This window comes from Lynx rufus, unplaced genomic scaffold (genome assembly GCF_022079265.1).
Source record: "Lynx rufus isolate CCGP_SWC_20201006 ecotype Redwood Valley unplaced genomic scaffold, mLynRuf1.p SCAF_4, whole genome shotgun sequence".
NCBI classification, from domain to species: domain Eukaryota; kingdom Metazoa; phylum Chordata; class Mammalia; order Carnivora; family Felidae; genus Lynx; species Lynx rufus.
The window spans coordinates 76,556,129-76,578,450 of record NW_025814856.1 but is presented as its reverse complement, the minus strand read 5'-3'; the positions used below and the strand labels follow the sequence as shown (position 1 = coordinate 76,578,450).

Below are 22,322 nucleotides of genomic sequence, written 5' to 3'. Positions count from 1 at the left end.
GGAGGAAGCCCTTGGGTTAGCTCAGGAATATAACTTCTCTTTCTTGGTAATTATCATTTGTAAAAAATAAGGAAGAATCAGTTTGTGAATTCTATGGTTCAAAAATGTTCCTACAGTTTAAAAAATACCCATTATTTATTTCCAGGCTTTGCTTCTCAGTTATGATTGGGATATGGTAGGTGAATAATAGTAAACTCGCAAATAGTTAAGTTCACATTCTTGTGGCTTTTTGACTCTCCTCTAGCTCAATAGAGATTGCCTTTCATCAGTCAAATTAGAATTATGTTAATGGAATTGCCTTCTTTCTTACATGTGGAAACTACTTAAATTTAGGCAAAAGAGAGATTTTGCTCTTTAAGCCATTTGCTGGGTATTTTGACCGAGTATCTCCATCCTTCAAGATTGTTGGTGCCACTGATGTCCATGTTCTGGAGATCTGGGCTGTCATGACTTGGCCTCAGACTGTAGTGCCACCCTTTCACCATGAGCCCACTGCCCCAACTGGACTCCTGGCCTTTCCAACTTTGGTGTCTTTGCTCGTGCTCTGCGTGGAATGCCTTCTAGATGGACAGATCCAGCCAAAACTCTGCCCATCCCTCTGTGTCCATCTGTGCTGCTTATTTAACAAGATATTTCCTGTGTCTTTAATGGAAACCTCTTTCCCAGCCCCTCTGGGAGTATCTCTCTGACAGTTTACCAATCCTGGTATCTTTGGTAATACATTCTTTTATACATGGGTGTTAAATATATATTTCTTTGAGCTTAAAAGACACTTATCAATTCATGTTACACATGCAGTTTTTTGTAGATTGTAGGGACCTTTGGTTTTGTTTACACGTTTACGATTTCATCTTTGAGAGAAGCACCATTCTGCTTCTCTTGGCTCTGCTTCAACAGAACCTCTTTCCTGTTTCAGTTAAGGGTCTGACTTACCAAGGGATCCTGTGAGAGGAACTCAGATCTTTGGGTTGTGAATATTTAAGGCACACTGTCCCCCTTGAAAATCATTCTCTGTGTTTATGGTGTTGGAAAAAGTAAAAGCAACTCCACTTGTTAATATTAAGATGAGAAAGGGCCAGAGAGGCCAGCCTGGGGCACCTGTGGTGCTGGGCTGAGAAGCCTGGTTTGTACTCCTGGTTCGCAACAGCCACATGTCCTGGGTTCTGATGCCCAGCATCAGAAATCCTGGCAGCCACTTAAGAGCCTATCAGCGGAGCTTTGGAGCAGAGTTTTGGAATGATTTCAGTAAATAGCATTCAAAATACATTGGAAAAAGAGATGACCAAATTAATTAATGTGGGGCATTTTGATTAATTGTTTTGTCAGTTATAGTTCATTAAAGATGGAATATTCTTGGCTCATTCAATATCATATATTGAAACTCCAGACATGTGTGTAGACTTGCTTCATTTTGGTTAACAAATACCCAGATCCCATACTTTTATATGATGATATTTGTAATTCATGAATTGAGCAAACAAATCTAATGCCTAACATGTGGCCAGGCATTTCCCTGCCTGCGAAGAATATAGACAGGTCTTCTGGGAGCTTTTGGTATAGTACTGAGAAAAAGACATGTAAGCAATATGTGAAATGTATATGAAAGATTTGAGGTGCCATTAAAGATATGTGGCATGTATGTTATCCAATTGGATTCAGAAGGTTTCTTTGAGGAAGTGGTACTTAAGCTTCCTTGAACAATGAATAGGCTTATTATTGCTGTTGTTGAAGTGCTTGGAAGAAAAGGCTCTCCAGGAAGAGGGAGCATGAAGGAAAAGGCATAGATGGTGAAACCTCCTCCTGTACAGGGAACTTAAAATAGGTCTGTATGGCTAGAGCCCTGGGTGTGAGAGAAAAGGAGTTTTGAATAGAGGGATGAAATGGTTCATTCAGGTTTTCAATTTTAAAAAACTAGCATGATACCAGCATGGAGGATGGTTTGTAGATGAGCGAGTCTGAATTACTAGAGTAATGTGAATGAGTGGTGATTGGGAAAACCGTGGAAAAGTCCAATAAGAGATATTAGGGGAATGACATGGTCATCAATCAGTTTGGAAAATGGAGCTCACAGCAGAATCAAATTTAACATATTGTCTTCATAATAATGCTGTACACAAGATCTTATGGGTTATTATTGGTTCATTTTTCCTACCTGAGACATTTTTGAAATATTTACAGTTAGTGTATGTTATACATCAATATATGTATGTTTAAGTCTTTCTTATAATTTTCTTTTTGACTTTGTAATTGCTTGTCTCTTATTAAATTATTTGAGAGGAAATAATAGAGCTGGTTTCAAACCTTTTTTGAGCTTTTCAAACCTTGTGAGCTTATGGAGATCCTACTACTTTGGTGATATCCTCTGCCTCTGTAACACGCTCTGAGCCCATTCTTATTATGAGGTTGTGATTCTGTTTTCTGGCTGTATTAGCCTGTGGTTGCATTGAGTCTTATAAATTAGTGGTGTGTGTGTGTGTGTGTGTGTGTGTGTGTGTGTGTGTGTTTTGTTTTCTGAAGCACAGGTGAGTCTGACATGCTGATATCTTGAATTTCCTATGTGACCACCTAAGAAGTCTGATGAAAAAAGAAAAGGGTACTGTTTTGTTTTGTTTTTTAATCCAGGCATCAAAATTTTGCCATTGACTTTCCTTATATACCATGTGCACCAAGCAGACCTTCATCCATGATAAAGATTAATAATTATTTTAGGAACTGTGTGCCAGCTTTGTATATCAAAGTATAGGAGAAAGAGCCCAAATGTCTGTCAACTGATGAATGGATAAAGATGTGGTGTATATATATATACAATGGAATATTACTCAGCCATTAAAAAGAATGAAATCTTGCCATTTGTAATGATGTGCGTGGAGCTAGAGAGTATTATGCTAAGCAAAATAAGTCAGAGAAAGACAAATGCCTTATGATTTCACTCATGTGTGGAATTTAAGAAACAAAACAGATGAACATATGGGAAGGAAAAATCAGGGAAGGAAGCAAACCAGAAGAGACTATAGAGAGCAAACTGAGGGTTGATGGGGGATGGTCTAAATGGGTGAAGGGTATTAAGGAGGGCACTTAATGATGAGCATTAGGTGTTGTATGTAAGTGATGAATCACTGAATTCTACCCCTGAAACCAATATTATACTATATGTGTAATAACTAGAATTTAAATAAAATAAAAATTTGAAGCAAAAAAAAAAAAAAAAAGAAGGGAACTTACTAATAGTAATGTTACTTAACACAAATAAGGAAACCGAAATTTGGAGAAATTAACTGACTTGTCCAAAGCCATACCACTAGCAAGGACTTCCAAATAAGAAATAAGGGGGCGTCTGGGTGGCTCAGTCAGTTAAGTGTCCATCTCTTGATTTTGGCTCAGGTCATGATCTCACAGTTCCTGAGATTGAGTCCCACATCAGGCTCTGTGCTGACATCTTACCTGCTCACATGCACATGCTCTGACTCTGTCTCTCAAAATACATAAACTTTAAAAAATAATAAAAAATTTAAAAATTTAAAAAACTTAAATAAAAAAATAATAAAAAATAAAAATGTTTATTTTTATAATCAGGATTTTCTCAGCAAAAAATAAATTTTCTGGACAGAATAAGAAATATGTCTGATTATAAAAACAAACAAAAACAAGTGTAGGAGATAACATGTAACTTTTGCTTGTTGGGTGAAGATGTGAATGGCACTTCCTCTTACTGACTTGCTCTGGTTTGTGAATTAGGAAATTGGCCTTGGATACCTCCAGGGGCGGTTGATGTTTTATCTCCCCTGGCATTACGCTTAGTGCGCCACTTTTGCCAGCTATGGAGCCCCTGCAGGAGCAGTGAGTACAGGATGGGACACTTGTGGGAACCCTTCTCTCTCTTCCATGGAAGGAGTCTTGTGCTTTTGAATGAAGAGAAACCCAGTTCGCCCCTGGATAGCCACCTTAGCTTTGCTGTCTCCTCATCAGCTGGCTACTTGAGTTTAGCTTCTGTCTTCCTGTATAGAGAATATGTTTGGGGAGGCCTATGGAGAATGTGCCATGAACACAATCTTAGTTCTAGTCATTGAGATGAAGACAGGTAGTCACTAAAAGAAGTGAACTCTTGGGATGCCTGGGTGGCTCAGTTGGTTAAGCATCCAGCTTCGGCTCAGGTCATGAGCTCATGGTTTGTGGGTTCAAGCCCCGCGTCTGGCTCTGTTCTGACAGCTCAGAGCCTGGAACCTGCTTCAGATTCCATGTCTCCCTCTCTGTCTGCCCCTCCCCTGTTCACGCTTTGTCTCTCTCAAAAATAAATAAACATTAAAAAAAATTTTTTTTTTAAAAAGTGAACTCTTGTAGCCACTTTCCTGTGACTCCTGGCAGATCAGTGAACTCCCTGCCTTGGGATGGTACTGATTTTCACATCTAGATCAATAAGACCATAGTTCTGTCCTGAGAACTGAAAGCTTCTATTTGAATACTGCTTGCAGTAAGTACTGGTGCAGAGAGGTCTTCCTTCCAATGCATTGCTAAATATTTCAAGTTTCTTAATTGAGGGACTTTGTTGGTTCACGACTTCCTCAGGAGCTTCCTGGGTGTAATCTGAAACTGGCCCCTATATGTGTAAGGCAGGGAGAGAGTAAAGAAAGAAGAAAGAGGCAGACCACTTCACATTGGTAGTGGCGTCTTCAGGAGCAAAGGAGCTTACTTACAAGGCTGTCTTGAGCACCTGCAAGACAGTGGCTTCTCTCACCCGCCCTCCAGGGTCTGCAAAGTTGATGTAGAGGCCCTGAGTGAGTTCAGTCAGTCATATACCCAGTCCAGATAGCCTCGGCACCACGTTTCTGTTTCAAGGCTGTATCTTAGGAGCAGCTTCTGGGAGGGGGGAAGGCAAGCAGAGTACACATGCCAAGGCCGGGGAAGGGGGCGGCAAGCCTCCGACTGGCCAGGTCCGGCTCACAGGTTGACTGGCGGTCACATCTTCATCTCCAGCAGATGTCATCTGTCTAGATAGTAATGTGACTGTTGACGCCATCGTTGCTAAAGCTGGAGGCGCATCTCTAAGAGGAAGCTTGAAATATTCATGAGAATGTGAGGCACTTAGGAGCAGCATGGTTCTCTGAATTACCATATACTGATGGTTGACAGTACTAATGAAGTCCAAATTGGGAAAAATAGTGGTAACTCCATAATAACCACCAAGTATTTTATTACTGATCTCTTGTGATTTTTAAAGAAAGCTAGATGTTCTGGAAAATGGTGGGTAGTCAGCAACCAGAGAAAGCAGTGTTACACCTGTGGAAATGACTCCATGTGACTCGTGAAGGAAAATGGGATTATGTATAGCTTCTGTGACCTAGAAGATTAAAATAAAGCTGTTTGTAGAGGAGCCGTGTAAGAAATATTTGAGTATAGAAGTTAGAGCTGAAGCTGAGAGAGGGAGAAAAACTGTAATATCTGAGCACCAGAAGAGACTTATTGGAGGAGAATCAGAATTTGGAGAGAGACTGTGGAAGGTAGCTGTAGAGACCCATGTTGTTCCACTCATTCGGGGCCCAGATAGCAGTTTCTGAAAAAGACGAGACAAGTGAAAGAATGTTCTTGTTCGCTAGAGCCCAACTTGAGACAGATTTTTTTTTTTTTTTTTTTTTTTTGGAACAGTGGTAAGATGTAGCTGTAACATGCCAGCCATCTGACTCAGCCAGTGCTGGTGACATAACTGGCTACCAAGGTGTCAATCCCTGCAGAGGTACTGAGCTAACAGCATGAACTACCCAACAAGACTGGCTACTCCGTGGCATGCTGCCATTTTGCCAACCTGTGATCTGTGGAAGAACAAATATACGTTGTCAAGTCCTTGACAGTCTCCAGCTGGCTCATCTTCCCCCGGACCCGGCACCACCCAGGGGCATGGTTATTGTCAAGGGTACATTGATTTCCTTCCTTTCTTTCTCCTCAGTCATTCCCTTCTATTATCTATCTATCTGTCTCCTCAACTAGATGGAGATTCTGCTAAGAGCATGGGAACTCTTGCATTGCCCTTTGAATCCTTTTAAATGTCCTTGGTATTTTACATTTTGTAGGTGGTCAGTGCTTATTATTTAACAACATGGGAACTTTCAGTGGACTTAAAGAGGGCCCCCCCTTAATTATTTTCTATTCTACAAATGAAGGCACTTTGTTTTTTCTCCATCTTTTATGGAAAGAAGGGAGAATATTCAAATTTCTGTTCTCTTGCATGGTTTTAACTTCCATCTATATGCTATCAACTCTCAGATTTCTATATCTAGCTCAGGCCTCTCCTCTGAACTCCTGACTTAACGTACTCTACTATTTACTTTAATAATGATCACTGTCAGTGTGGATATTAATACGCATCTCATACTTTACATGTCCAAACTAAACTGATGTTCTTCCTCAAAGTTGCCCTGAGACTGTCTTCTCCATTGCAGCAAATAGCAACTCCATCCTTCCATTTCCCCAGGCTATAATTCTGAAAGTTCTCCTTTAGTCCTTCCTTTATCCCCCCTGCTGCTCCCCCACCCCATATCCAGTCCATCAACAAATGCTTTTGGCTCTGTAGTTAGAACCAATCAATTCTTACCGCTCCCACTGCTACCACTGTAGTCTCCCAAGTCAATGCGTCACCTCTTGCCTGAATCGTTGCCATAACCCGTGAATTGGTCTTCCTGCTTCTGTGGTTCAGTTAGAGAGCCTCTTAAAGCTTCAGTTGAATCAGGTTTCTCGCCTAGTGAAAACTTTCCAGTCTTCCTATCTCATCAAAGTCTTTACAGTGGCCTGTAAGATCCTCTGCCCCTTCTTCTCTCTTACCCTCTCATGTTGGTCTCCAGCTCTGTTACTTAGCTCCGGCAAAGCTGAAAGCCATTGACCTGTCTGGACGCCTACACGGCCAACTTCACCCCACCTCGGGATGTTACCCTTATCCTTCCCTCTACCTGCCTTGCTCTCTGCTGGTCTTTGCTCCACCTTCTCAGGGAGGTCATCCTGACCACTCCCAGTTTAAAATTACAATGCTTTTTTGTTTATCTTCTGTCCCCTTACTTTAGAAAATAAGCTCAGTGCTCAGAGGAAGGCCTGACACGGTTTGGGTGCTCAAGACATATTTGTGGAGTAAATAAAGTAGACGTGCTATATTCCTGGCAAACTTTGAATTTTCAGAAATTATCAAGGACAATTTTAAAATTTTGTAGTGCCCATCCAGATTCAGTTTCTCGGTATATGTTTTGGTTTGTCTCATAAAGTACAAGAACATCAGTATGCATTTATCCAGCCATCTTTAAATCTAATATTTCTTTTTTTAAAAAATTTTATTTATTTGGGGGGAGGGGCAGAGAGAGGGAGAGAGAGAGAGAATCCCAGAATCCTGTGTGGAGCCTGATCCCATGAACCACAAGATCATAACCCAGGCCAAAATCACTTAGAGAATTAAGTTTTTCTATGGGCGCCTTGGTGGCTCAGTCCGTTAAGCACCCAACTCTTGATTTCAGCTCAGGTCATGATCTCATGGTTTGTGAGATTGAGCCCTGCATTGGGCTCTGCGCTGACAGCATGGAGCCTGTTTGGGATTCTCTCTCTCTCTCTCTCTCTCTCTCAAAAATAAATAAACATAAAAAAATTAAGTTTCTCTAAAAACAGGTGTGGGCTTGGGAGATAAATTCATGTTATTAGAGGACTGACTTAAAAACACCATATTTGTTTTCTGCTTTAGTTTTTCCAAGCCGTTGGTAATTAATTTCTAAATAAATCTTAGTCTTGAAGCATATTGTTGAAAGGTTAAATCCTGCTTATGTACAGTTACTTTGGTCTGCTGATATTAGCAGGAATCATTGAATGAGACAAGGCCGTGAGAAATGACGGGGTTTTAACAGAGAGCCTTGAATGTGTGTGCTTGGGGCAGAAAGTGTAGCAGCGAAGAGCGAGTAGATTTATCAGGATGGAATGAAAGCTTTCCTTATATCCCAAGTGAGTAAAGAACAGTAGAAAATATGAGACCCAGAAAATAAATATTTGGAATAAAACCATGGACATTATATAGAGATATCACTATGGAGCTGGACATTCTAAATTCTTAAAGCGAAGAGAAAGGACAGAAGGACGTGGTGTGGAAGTGTTGGTACCAGTGTTACTATAAGAAACCAGCTGCCCGGGGGCACCTGGGTGGCTCAGTTGCTTGAGTGTCCAACTCCTCATCTCTGCTCGGGTCATGATCTCACAGTTCTTGAGGTCAAGCCCCAAGCCAGACTGCCCTGACAGTGCAGAGCCTGCTTGGGATTCTCTCTCTCCCTCTCTGCCCCTCCCCTGCTCGCTCACTCTCATTCTCCCTCTCTGAAATAAATAAGCTTTAAAAAAAAAAAAGAAAAGAAAAAGAAAGAAATCATCTGCATGAATAAAACGGCACTGAGGCTGAGCCTCAGGGGATGATGCCTTGTAAAATTCTTTCCTGAGGTGTCTGGGAACAGTTTGGGTACAAATCTGTGGAACCGAATGAAGGACAGATTTGGCTTGGAAAAGCTTACAGAAAAGTGATATCTTATGCACATTTTCATTAAAGACCTAAGCAAACTTTAGACCCTGAATTCTCGCTCAGCATACCCTCCGCTGTTTCACTTAGGCCTCGTGACAACAACAACAAAAAGGCCATTCTTAGGTATTTGACACGGACTGAAAGTTCAGACAGAGTGACTCCTGTCTACAGTCACAAGCACTTTAGAAGTCTTCAGCCAGTTTTCATTTGTGTGGGGATAATTTGATAGTTATTATATAATGGGTAAAATGATTTGGGGGTCCTGAGCACTTATAGAGGTTTTCCTTTTAGTCTGTCACTGTGTCTCAAACTGTCATGTACAGAAGAATTATTATGCAAATGTGTACAAAATCGAAGTGCATTCTGCGTTATAGAAAAACTGGTTTAAGCCGTTTTCTAGAATGATTCTGGGTCCTCTGTACTCAAAAAAGGTAGCCCCCACTGTAGCAAAGTCAATTTAATGATTTTTTTGCAATGAAAATTTGCCTGCGCTCTCTTTAATATCTTTATATGCTACATATGCATATGCATACTGTATATACATTACATGTAAATATATTTGTATCATATGTATGTTTATAGATGCTGGATGGGTGGGTAGATAAATAGAGCAACTTTATTACAATACATCTTTCTGTCCTTAGTTTTTCTGAACTATTTGTAAGTTAAGCTGTGTACTTCACGACACTTAACTACTCAGGACTTCGTCATGCATTTCCTAAGAATAGGGCCATTCTCCTACATAACCAGAATACTAAGCTATAATCAATTCCCCAATTGTCTTCTGTAACTTCTCTTCCTTTTTTTTTTTTTTTTTTAATTCAATTTCAGTCTAGGCTCATGCATTGCATTTGATGGTTGTGTCTCTTTACGCTTTTTTTTAAGTTTGAAGAGTATCCACAGCACTTTTCCTTTTTTCTGTTCTTTATTTTCTTTTTAACCACATTGACTTCTTTGAACAGTCCACAGCACCTGTCTCGGAGAACGTTCCAAATGCTGTGTTTGTCTGGGTGTTTCTTTATGACTGAAATCAGGTGAAACATTTTCGGTGAGGGTGTATCATAACAGATGATTGGTGTTACGTACTTCCTCCTACTTCATGTCAGAAGATATATAATGTCTGCTTATTCCAGTATTGGTGATGCCGCCTCATTACTTGGTACAGATGGTGGCTGCTAGATCTCTTCACTATAAAGGTGTATTATCCCCAATGGAATTATTAAATAATCTGAGGGATAATACTTTGAGACTGTGAAGATCCTATTTCTTAACAGCTTCATAATAATTTTTAGCATTCATTGAAGATTCTGACATGATTCTGTTATTCCAACTAAGGGTTACAGATCATTGATTTTTCTCATTTTATTATCTTTTCTTCCTTTTTAAAAAATTTTTTTAATGTTTATTTTTGAGAGAGAGAGAGAGACAGAGTGCAAGCTGGGAGGGACAGAGAGAGAGGGAGACACAGAATCCCAAGCAGGCTCCAGGCTCTGAGCAGTCAGCATAGAGCCCGATGTGGGGCTTGAACTCATGGACCATGAAATCATGACCTGAGCTGAAGTTGGATGCTTAACTGACTGAGCCACCTAGCTGCCCCTTTTCTTCCTTTTTTTTTTATCTGATATATTTTTCTGTAAAGTTAATAATGTCATTACTTGTTTTCATGTTCAAGTTGTCCCACATTGGCCAGTGAGAACCCCTCAAGACAGCCAATATAGTTTTTTAATAATGATTATGGTTTTTTTGTGTGTGTCTTCTCTAAGAAATCTTTGCCTACAAATAGGTTGTAAAAATATTCTACTTCACATTCTTAATTTTTGTCTGGTGTTAGGGTTCAAGGTTCGTGTTTGTTTGTTTTTCAGTTTTGATGTCTGGTTGTCCCAGCAGCATTTGTTGAACACAGACTTTCTTTCCACCATTGGATTGCTCTGACATCTTTGTCAAAAGTCAAATGATCAAATAAGTGCAGCTCTATTTCTAGGCTGTCCGTTATGTTCTGTTGATCTATTTGTTGATCTGTATATTAGTACCACACTGTTTTCATTCCTGAAGCATTATAGATGATCTTTAAGTTAGGTAGTAGGAGTCTTCCAATTTTGTTGTTCTTCCTCAAGATTCTTTGGATATTCTCATTTCTTTGCATTTCTATATACATTTTAGAAATAACGTATCAATTTCTACCATAAAAACCTTGGTGGGGTTATTATTGGAATTAAGCTGACTCTGTAGATCGGTTTGGGAGGAATTAAAATGTTACCACTGAATTCTTCCAATCCATAAATGCTGTATATTTCTCCATTTATTTTCATCTTTATTTCTTCTCTCTGCAATGTGTTACAGTTTTCAGTGTTGGGATCTTGCATATGTTTTGCTAAATTTATTCCTTAAATTTATTGCATATATTTTATTAAATTTATTTTAATGTTTTCAATGCAATTTTACATTTTCTTCTTTCCTTCCCCTCTTCCTTCCTTCCTTTCTTTCTTTTTTCCCCTCCCTTCCTTCCTTCCTTCTTTCTTTTCATCTGTCTCTTTCTCTTTAGTTTCTCCCCACTCTCACTGTCCAGAATGAAGGAATTGGTAAATAGGTGAATCACAACATTGTAAGCAAGCTGTTGCTTTAAAAAAAAAAAAATGAGCAAAAATAGTCTTGCTGCAGCATAATAAATGCCATTATAGAGGTCTATGCTGTTCTCTGCTCAGGGGAGAAAGGTGTGGAAGAGTGGGAGGAAGCCAAAGCCTCCCAGAGAAAATGGCGTTTGAGTTAAGCCTTACGGGATGAGTGAGCCAGAGATGTAGGGAGAGGAGCAGTCCAGGTAGAGGGAAAATTACAAGTAGAGGTGCCTGAGAATGTGATTCCTTTAGGGAAGTGCTTGTGATTTTCGGCCTGAAGTGGTTTTGGAGAGGGAGGCAGAAGTAGGCCACGTGTTAGGTTAGGCAAGATTAAGGAGTTTGAGGTCTACCTGAAGGTCCCCGGAAACTATTTAATAAATGATCTCATGAATTTAATTTGCTTCTCTAAAAAATTTACAGGTGCTGGATGAGAATTCTTTTTTATTCAAAAGAAATTTCTTTTCCTTGTGTGCCTTGTCTTTCTTTGCCCATTTTTCTAATTGAATTGTAAGGTCTTCATTGTGTCTTTAATCACGTAAGTTTTACTTCTAATGTGTTTAAGATAGGGAAGCTTTTTATTTTTATGTGTTGAGATCTGTTTCTCTTTATTCTTACAGATTCCTCATCCTAAAATCATGTTATTCACCTGCAGTTTCTTCTACTACATAACCCATGAAGATGGCTTTGTTTCATTAACTTTTATTTATTTTCTAAGTGCTTATTTTTTTGAGAGAGAGAGGAAGACTGTGTGTGCACGTGTGTGCACAAGCAGGGTGGGGGCAGAGAGGGAGGGAGAGAATCCCAAGCAGTCTCTATACTGACAGAATGGTACTCAAACCCACAAACTGTGAGATCATGACCTGAGCCTAAATCAAGAGTCGCTTAACCCACTGGGCCACCCAGGCGCCTCTGTTTCATTAACTTTTAAGTGGAACCCTCAGTATATTTTGATGTGTAGGTTTCTTTCTCCATGAGCTAGAATGACTAGTAGTTCTAGTCTCTTGCAGCTGAATTTCGATGGCATCTTTATCATCTGTAGATATTTTTTGCAGAAAAACTTAGGAAAGTTCTGGGCAGATAGTTTATAGGTAATGAGTTTTCCTTGATCTTTAGTAGTTTTATTATTTGTTTAATTGAACTAATACTTGGTACGTGGTCAATTTCCTATTACAATTCAGATTGCTGACTTCTCCTGATAAATCAGTAGTGTGGCACACATATGGCCCCTGAAGATGGGCACACAGTCCTCTCCTGTCTGTCCCTGTTCTGTGTCTCCTGATGCTGATTATCAGTTGTCGCTTTTTCTTCATTTACACTGTTGTCTTTCTTATATCACTAATGTATTTCCTTATGTCTCTTTTAAAACTTGGAGAATAAGAGACTTGAGAGAACCACATTTTAAGGAAGGTGGAAGACAGTAGATGTCTAGATGGAGATGAAGAGTCTCACAAAGTTTGAAGTTATGCCAGTCCCCCCCCAATTGAAAACCAGTCAAAATGTGCATAATTTCAAAGCTTTTTGGCCCAAATGAATTATAGGTTGTGTTTATGAATGTTTTTGAAATGCAAAGAAACATTTTAATGGGTGAACAGAGATAATCTGCCTTCTTATTAGGTTTAGTTTTTATTTATATGAGTTTTTACTTATTTATGTGATGTTTCAGGAACATTTGAATACAGAAGATCTACTCATGGGAGCAGTCGCGAGGTTTAAAGGAGTCTAATGTACGTTAAAAACTCAGCACTGTGCCTAACTCAGTCTGTGCTACAGAAATGACTCATTTTGCTATTAGGTTAATATGTGGTATATGCAGTGTTATATAATATATAATAAGATGTCAATAGATAGGATTAGTTCATACTTGTGTTCTATTCTTTGTCCCTGTATGTTCTTGGTCAGATAATGTCGGATTATTCTAGCTTTAAGGGTAACCTCACTTTCTTTGTTTCTTTTTTTTAATGTTATGGAACATAACATAACATTTAAAGCTTGTAAAATTTTATTTTTTTCCCCCAATTTTGAAATACCTATCAAACTGTCTGACTCTAGTTCCTTTGCCAGGTAATTCTTTGTCAACTTTTTCACTTTTCCTTTTGGGTTCATTCTGGTTGATTCATTCTAGTCAGCCCATCTACATCTTCTTGATGTAATATTTCCAAAGTATTTATGCTTTTCAAACACAGTGAGTGTGAAGTGTCACTTTCTGTTTGAAAAACCACCTCTCCTAATAGTGTTACTTGTATTCCTTTCTTAATCGCCCCCTCTGCAATCCAGGTTTGCTTGTTTGCCCATTTCTTAGGCTTATTTATATATCTTAAACTTATGGAAATGTTTACCCATGTACAAAAGTAGAGAGTTTAGTGTGATGAATCACATTATACCCATCCCTCAGCGTGGAACATTTATCATTCTCCTTTCAGATTTATTTATTGTGTTCACTGTTTTTCTTTTTTCCTTTTTAATGTTTTTCCCTGTGGGATACTTACAGTTTTTGTAACATTATAATTTAAATGCCTCATTTTTAAAATTTTATTCTTTATTTAAAAAGGAATTAAAGCACTTCAAGGAAATGAATTTGATGATAAGCACAACTATGACACCTTTCCACTGTTTTTACTGTCATTATTTTTTTAATTATACAACATAATTTATTGTTTTTCAGAGTAAGATGTGTTACTTCTATTGTATGCATTTCTCATCCCTGATATAGGAGAGGAGAAAAATGGATATTTACACTGAATATCAGAGAGTTTGACATGTTCTTATCTAAATGCATCTTTAATAGAACATTTTTAGAGTTCTTTTATAAACATCTCCCTGTGAACATTTTCCTAAGGTCTTACTGTCATTTTAAAAATACTATTTAAAAAAAATTAAATATATTTATCTCAGTAGTTATTTTAGAAAGTACTGCTATGTTATGAGTGTCTATTATGCATTGTTTTTCTGTAGACAGTTCCTAATTGCAAGACTTACTGAATTAGATATTTTTAGTAGTATAGTTTTATGCTAAATGTTGTAAGCATATCAAAATATGCTCAAAATAGTATATAGTCTGTGATTGAAGGGTTACAAAAAGAATTATCTGTCTTTAAAAAACTTTATTATGTATTCAAATAAATCAGCATCCGTATGTATATCTTCAAGATACCAAATAGGATTTTTTAAAAAATAAACTGTCACACCTTCCATTTTGATCATAATCTATCGTTTACTTAGCTTTTACATTTTCTTTGTTTTTAAGATGCATTTGTTATCTCTGTTCTTTCTGGTAAGGCATACATTATTGATACTGAGTGGTAAATCTTAAACCTGATTTCAAATGTATTACACTTCTCAATTTTTAGAAATACAAACATTAGCTATACTTGCTTAGTTAAGAGGATATATGGCAGAATCTTTAGAGCTTAATTATGAATCTTGAGTTTTTAAAGATTTTGTATACTTACTAAGAACCTCCCTGCTTTTTTTTTTTTGGTTATGAATTAGTAATCATACTCAAATACTTGTAAGCAGATTTTAAAATAAGCAAATGTACTGTATTAGCATTGCAGAGTCAAGTTCAGTTATTCTATATCTGTTTGGAGCCTGATAACTGTGGTGCTCTTAATAATTCACTTACAGAAAATTATTGATAATTGCATGTAAGCTTACAAAGAGATATTGGAAGAGGGGACGCCTGGGTGGCTCAATTGGTTAAGTGCCGACTTCAACTCAGGTCATAATCTCACAGTTCATGGGTTTGAGCTCCATGTCGGGCTCTGTGCTGATAGCTCAGAGCCTGGAGCCTGCTTCACATTCTGTCTCCCTTTCTCTCTGCCCCTCCCTCGCACATGCTCTGTCTCTGTCTCTCAAAAATAAATAAACGTTAAAAAAATTTTTTTTAATTAAAGAGATATTGGAAGAATACTTCAGTAAAGGCACAGCTTTCTATACTTCTTTTTTAAAATGTCACCTCTTGCATATTATACACAGAATATGCTAATATTTTAAAGATGACTAACCCATCACTAAGGTGGTGTCTGAATGGTATCTCTAGATGTTTCCAGAAAGTAGTGCTTTTGAGGGTCATCAGGAGACAGCTAGACATCCATCTCCCAAACAGCTTCATAGTGGCATCACATTGACTTTGTTAGTGTTATAGTCCAGCCCTCTTTCTTGTTGACCGGGAGACCTGATTTGTCCCCATCTGTTTACAGAGAGCCCAGTGAAGAGTGGCTCTGCCTCACATGGGTCAACTCACATCTTAAAACCTTCAGTGAACACTGTAAGTGCTGTGTAGACTGAGTTTGTTTCAAGCTGACCAGTCTTACTGTCTCCCTACTCAAACTATGATATTTTTTTTTAAATTTTTTTTTTTTCAACGTTTATTTATTTTTGGGACAGAGAGAGACAGAGCATGAACGGGGGAGGGGCAGAGAGAGAGGGAGAGACAGAATCGGAAACAGGCTCCAGGCTCTGAGCCATCAGCCCAGAGCCTGACGCGGGGCTCGAACTCCCGGACCGCGAGATCGTGACCTGGCTGAAGTCGGACGCTTAACCGACTGCGCCACCCAGGCGCCCCTCAAACTATGATATTTTAATAAGAAACAGAATGTTTAAAAGGTGGTGGGAAGCATGCAGGGAATTATTAAATTGTTCAGTGACAAAAGGGACTAATGATACCCTTAGCCATCGTATTAATCAGAGGAATAATCTGACTGCTGGACTGGAGATACTTAAAATCCACCAGGCAAGGCACTCCCTCTTGAAGATGCCGGGTTAGGTACAGCCACCATTCGTTTGTGACATTCCTCTCCCTGTGTTTTCTGGACTGACCCATCTCCTCTCTGAAGGGCACATTTCCTCTTCCCCTCCTTACAGCCTAGCTGATGATAAGTCCCGTCAGCACTCTACTATCTTGGACTGCGAGCCCTTTGGCTTCTTGAGGGACACAGTACATCCACTCTGATTCATTGTGTGTTAAATGTATAGTTTACATATACAGAGAGACATACTCAGAGAGCAGTATTATTTTAATTGTTTCAAAATTCTCCCCCGCTTTCCCCCATTGTAGTCCTGATGATATGGGGAAGTCTATAAAAAGCCTTGCAGAGTTTCATACATGCACATAATTTTTTTCTTTCTCTTTTTTAAATAGTCCACTCAGTTGTCAAATTAATAGGTATCTACTGGCAAAATTTGACTCCTTGACTCAGGAAAGATTTGTTTTTATTTGAAGTAATACCAAACAGTTGGAGGGTTTTATTTAATTCTCCATAAAAATTTTTCACTATTACTTTGAAATAACTGATTCCCCCCCCCCCCCCAGATTTCTCTATCTAGCAATCTCCAATTGTTTCTCTCTATCCAGGAATTTCCTCTTGTTTAAACTGCTAACTTGAATATGCTATGCAGGTGTTATAAAATCCAATCCGGTATTCATCTGTTTTGTATCTTAAATTCCACATGTGAGTGAAATCATATGGTATTTGTCTTTCTCTGACTTATTTTGCTTAGCGTGGCACTCTTTAGCTCCATCCACATCGTTGCAAATGGCAAGATTTCATTTTTCTTTAATGGCTATAGAGAACAAACTGAGGGTTGAAGGAGGGGAGGTGGGTGGAGGGATGGGCCAAATGGGTGATGATGGGCATTAAGGAGGGCACTTGTCGGGATGAGCACTGGGTGTTGTATATAAGTGATAAATCACAAAATTTTTCTCCTGAAACCATTATTATGCTATATGTTAGCTAACTAGAATTTAAATAAAAACTTGAAGCAAAAAAATAAAATTCAATCCTAGCCTAGATTGTAGAAGTATTTTTCTCAACGTTGTATTTCGTTTGGAAAATACGTGGCGTAAAGTAAGCCAAGACTGTTTGGAAATGTGAACATAATGGTAGTGGGCAATCTGCTCATAAGTTAAACTTCTTGTAGTGTTTCATAACGCCAGTTCTCCTGCTCAGGAAGCTGCAGGGTTGTACAATGGTGTCAGCTCCTTAACCTTGCCCCCTGCCAGTCTTTCTCAAGCCAGTTTCGTCAGCATTCTCCCAGGTCTTTACTTTCAGGGTAAGGTTGGCATATGTCACAGCATCAACAGCACCAAGAAGTACAGGACGGGGAATCATACTTGTTTCTTCGTTTAGAACATCTGACCTACAAACAACTTTGAAAGTTTTAAAAAAATACAAGCAGCTTCATGTAAGCAAGCATTAAGTAGAAAGCTGTTGATTGAATTTGACATGACATTTTTAGGCATGGCAGAACTTTCCTCCCCCCATATTGATAACTTTAAAATATGAAGGCCATGGGGTGCATCAGTGGCTCAGTTGGTTAAGCGTCCAACACTTGATGGCGGCTCAGGTCATGATCTCATGGTTCGTGGGATAGAGCCCTGCGTGGGGCTCTGTGCTGACAGTGTGGGATTCTCTCTCTCACTCTCTCTCTCTCTCTCTCTCTCTCTGTCTCTCTCTCTCTCTCTCTGTCTCTCCCCTACTCAATGCACGTACATGCTCTCTTTCTCAAAATAAGTAAATAAACTTAAAAAAAAATGAAGATTGCTTTACTATGTTTTTTAATGCCCCAAATTAGCTTTAGCTTCCTTCCCACATCCTCTCTTTCTGTGCATATTTATTCTTTAAAGTCTCTAGGTTTCTTAGTTACCATGCCTCTTTCTCTTACTGGCAAGGCATGTTTGTAAATGTCAGGTTATCTGCTCAGTATTCCCATTCCCCAGTTCTAGCTGTTTCATCTTGGAACCTGCAGGCTCTAGATAGGACTTTTACCATCATAAACTAGGTCTAACATATGCTCCTCGCAAGAGGATAGTCAGCTCAGTCTGCTACCTGCTCCCACAGAAACCTGGTCTTAGGGTAGAGCGGGCCCAGCTGAGGCAGCCCGGGTCTTTGGGGAAGCTCAAATTCAATGCCTGCATCCAAGGCCCATTTAAACACCTACAGATGTCCCTCCTGTTTCCTCTTAGAGTGATGGAGAGGAAAGAAGTAAAAGATTTGAGCTTTAATCCTAAAATATATCTTAAAATCTCTTTTAGATGGGCACATCCCTATAATCCATGTAGGCCTCAGATTCTTATTTCTTTTTTTTTTTTTTTTTCAAGTTTAAGCATACATTTGTTTTACAGGCAAGAATAACTTGGTTAACAAAGATGAAGAAAGCTTTGAAACAACATGATGAGACACAGTCTTCAGGCACTAATATGTCTCTTTGTCTGTGAAACAAGGGAGTGGAAATCCATCAGACTGGCAAACTTAAACCCCTCCGAGCTAGGTCGAAACTGAGGCGGAGTGGAAAGTGCGTATTACGTCTAAAGAGGTCAGCAGCCGTACTGCCGTGGTAAGGAAATGCAGGCCTCCTGATTCTGCTTTTAACTTTTCAAGAGAAGCTGGAAGTCTGGAGTTTTATATGAAACTTCATTATTTAAAATGTTGACAGTTAGTTCAAAATCTTGAGAAACACTGTGCCAGACCAAGCAAAACATGTCGATAAGCCAGTTCCACTCTGTAGGCCTTTGGTTAAGATGACGACCTAAAGGCATTCTGAATTAAATGATTTCAGTGTCTGTTATTCTGGCACTCTCTTGGAGGAGAACATACAGTGTCCTGACTGTAGCCATAAGTAGTAAGAGAAGAAGGCTGGGTGTTGGGGATGAAAGGTGTGGTTTGATGCCCCCAGCTGGTGCCCAGAGGCTCTCTCTAGGAAGGTGCAAGAAACTCTGGGACTTTTGTATGAGGCCAGCAGTGATGACTAGTGCTCAGAGCAGCCGCTGTTTAACGTCTGGAGAGTATCGATTCTGTGCTCAAGCAGATGGAGTTGAAGTTTTGGCTCAGCTTTGCACCCAGCCTGGGGACCAGTGCGGTGGAAGAAACCCAAAGATGTAAGCAATTCTTCTTGGAAGCAGAAAGGATCTCCGTTCTTTTCGTTTTGTTTTTGTTTTTTTCCACGTGGGAAGGATATCCTCGTTTAAGAAGCTACCAGCATAGGTGAGACAGAATTTTTCTCCAATTTTAGTAGTGTGGAGTTAAGGAAAGAGAATTAAGTCCACAAGCAGCATGTTCATGCCATTTGAAGTGGCCCTCAGGTAAATGAACTGCAGGTTTTTGCTAACCACACAATCAGAGCACGCATTGGAAGGATTCATATTCATCAGTTAGCCTGCGGTTGCTAGCCTGAATCACTCCAGAGCTCTCTTGGGTCTCCTTTGTGAAGCTGATGAAAGCAGTCATCCCTTTTTCTGGAAAAATGCAGAAAGTAAATATGGTTTCTGTTGTGATAGTTCACCTCTGTTGTCCTAGTGTGAAAGCATCCACAGACCCTCAGAATGGGTGTGGTGGTGTTCTGTTAAAACCTGATACTCAGAAACAGGTAGCAAGCCATAGTTGACCTCTAGGCTACAGTTTGCCAACCCCTGGTTTAGAGCACTGATAGCTGTGCCAGGCTGGAATATTAACCAGCAAATGTTCACTTGCTTTCTCCTCTCTGGGCAGAGTGTAAATCCCAGCTCTACTGCCTTTGGGCATGGCCTTGAGAGAAGATTTTGGCCAATAGAATATGAGCAGACGCGATATATACAGAGATTTTAAACGTATTTACATGCTCTCGCTTGTCTCGTGTGCTGTTGCCACTTGCTGTGAAAAGCACGTGACCCAGATAGTCCTGGTCTGAGGAGGAAGACAGAGAGCCAACCTGCATCCAACACGATTTGAAGCCAAGTTGTGCTGCCCCTAGAAGCAGAGTTGCCCAGCTGAGCCCCCACGAGATCAGCTGAACTTCAGGCAACCTGTAGACCTGTGAGCTTGAGAACAAATGTAGATCGTGTTATGCCCTTGAACTTTGGAGCACCTTGTTAATGTAGCATAATGAAGAAATGGCTGGCTAATATTACAGTACAGAGGAGGACAGCGATTCATATGAGATTCACGAAGACGTGAATCTCGTTTTCAAAAACTGAAAGAACAAAAAGATTCTCATCTCCTCACGCAAATGCCAGAAAAAGATAAGGGGATGTTTTTCTTTTCTTTTCTTTGTAGTTCTCCACCCTCATCCCCCATATGTTCCCCATGGTTGGAATAAATCTTGCATTGCAGATTTAGGTTCCTGTGTATACAGCTCTTTGGTACTTACCCCCCTCCTTAGAGAGGCTTAGCTTTCCTTAAACCAACCCCAGAGAGGCTCTCAGTACCAAGAACTGAATATTTAGTGCTTCCAAAATTATACCTGGGAGAATATCCAAGCTCTTCCTTGGAAAAAACAGTTGTGGCCTCTCCAGTGCAGAGAATGTGAAAGCCGGCTCTGCGGGTCTCTGTGTGAGGTGGTAGAATTTACTTAGTCGACATTTGTTTTGTTCTTGCCATGTCCCGTGTACTGGGGTAGTCCTTGGGGCACAGGGATGTGCAAATCAAATTCAAGGCCTTCACGGAACACACTGACTAGCAGGAGAGACAGGCGAGTGGATAATTAAGGCACGTTGTGGTAAGCAGTTCCAGAAGTGACATAATATCCACGGCCCTAGGGGGACTTGGAGGAGATGTACTTGACCTGCCTGGGGATTAGAATGTGGAGAGCATTTCAGTGACGTCTACTGTAAAGTTTCATACCTGAACATTTTGGAAGGACAGGGTTAGGATGAAGTCCTGTCATTGTAGAGTAGAAAGGGGCTTTGTGTGGTGTCCTCTTTTACACCTTATAAGGAAGCTCTCTCTCTCTTTCTGCTCACAACAATCTGTGCTTTGGGTAACTATTGCTAAAGGTGTGCAAGTATCTGTAGATTCTAGCTACTTAGCAGTTCTGTGTATGCATCTGAAAGATAACAGAATGATCCTCATTTCTCAGGGAAGGTGTATGCCATTGAATGATGTCAGATTTTAGTTTGAAATAGCCTCAGATTTCTAGGAGTGATGTTTTGCTTTGGGATCCCTTTGTATTCATGAGGAGTGGGCTCAGGGACGGAGGAATGCATGAGCCTGAGAAAAGTGATTTTCTTCCTAAAAACAGCCCTGAGTTTGAATTGTGAATTTGTTGAATCGTCCATATGGTTTAGTAGATTTAAGAGTTTAAATTAATTTTTAGGGGTGCCTGGGTGGCTCAGTCAGTTGAACATCCGACTCTTGATTTCGACTCAGGTCATGATCCCAAGGTCATGGGATCAAGCCCCACGTGGGGCTCTGTGCAGAGTGTGAAGCCCGCTTAAGATTCTCTCTCTCTCTCTCTCTCTCTCTCTCTCTCTCTCTCTCTCTCCCTCTCCCTCTCCCTCTCCCTGTCCCTCTCCCTCTCCCTCTCCCTCTCCCTCTCCCTGTCCCTCTCCCTCTCCCTCTCCCTCTCCCTCTCCCTCTCCTTGTGCCCCTCTCCTGTGCACCCATGCTCTTGCTCCCTCTCAAAAAAAAATCATAAAAAATTAAAAAAATGGTTAAATTAATTTTTAAATATACTTGCTAATAGAATAATATTAGATCAGTTTAAAAACTACTTGGGTTCCTTTTTCTTGCTGTAGAATGTGTTGCCACAGAAATATGTCACTATTTATCCAGGTTCAGATTTAGAGAGCATCTCTGGTATCTTTTTGAATTTTGTGTGTGTTTTATCACAGAAAACATAGTTACATTCCTTTTTACTTACTGTCCCAGAATTAACTGTTAGAAATCTGGCAGAATAAAGTTAGTGTTTTGCAAGCTTTATTTTAAAAACAACTGGACAGGGGAATATGCCATTGGAATCCCTTCCTTTAGGATGGTGTTGGTCTCATTGAGAAAGAAATTGTGTAGAATACTTTGAACTTTTGGAATTTTGTATTTTATTTTACAAAGCACCGAAGTGGACTCCTACTGAGCTTTTCAGAATGCTCAATAGGCTGTTATCTCCTGTCACCCAGATGTGTGAAAGAGAGGGAAGAGCTAATAGAGTCCTGGGACATCTGTCTAGGACTCTACCACAATGATGTTTTAATTTAGTCCCTGTGTTGTAGACACAATATGTGCAAAATAGGAAATACAAAAACATGGAAAAGATAAAAGGGGGAAAATATATCACCAGGCAGAGATAATCAGTATTAGCATTTGATATGTTTCATAGGTACATTCTTTTAAAAATTTGGTTTTATTTTACAAAGTTGTGAAAATGCTGTCTGTGCCTGTGTTCCATTTGATGTTGAGATTTTAGTCTAGTTACTATAATAATGTAATCATTTTTCT

General features: G+C 39.6%; 1 protein-coding gene across 3 annotated transcripts in view; it reads left to right on the top strand.

The window, feature by feature from the left end:
- Nucleotides 1-22,322, top strand: part of LOC124523893 (STARD3 N-terminal-like protein) — a 55,112-nt gene that overhangs the window by 2,914 nt on the left and 29,876 nt on the right. The window contains exon 2 of one of the 3 annotated variants that reach the window (XM_047095826.1): nucleotides 5,641-5,905. The exons of the other annotated variants lie outside the window; for them this stretch is intronic. The gene's annotated coding sequence lies outside the window, so the exon portion shown is untranslated. The remainder of the gene's footprint in view (nucleotides 1-5,640; nucleotides 5,906-22,322) is intronic. 3 annotated transcript variants of the gene reach the window in all.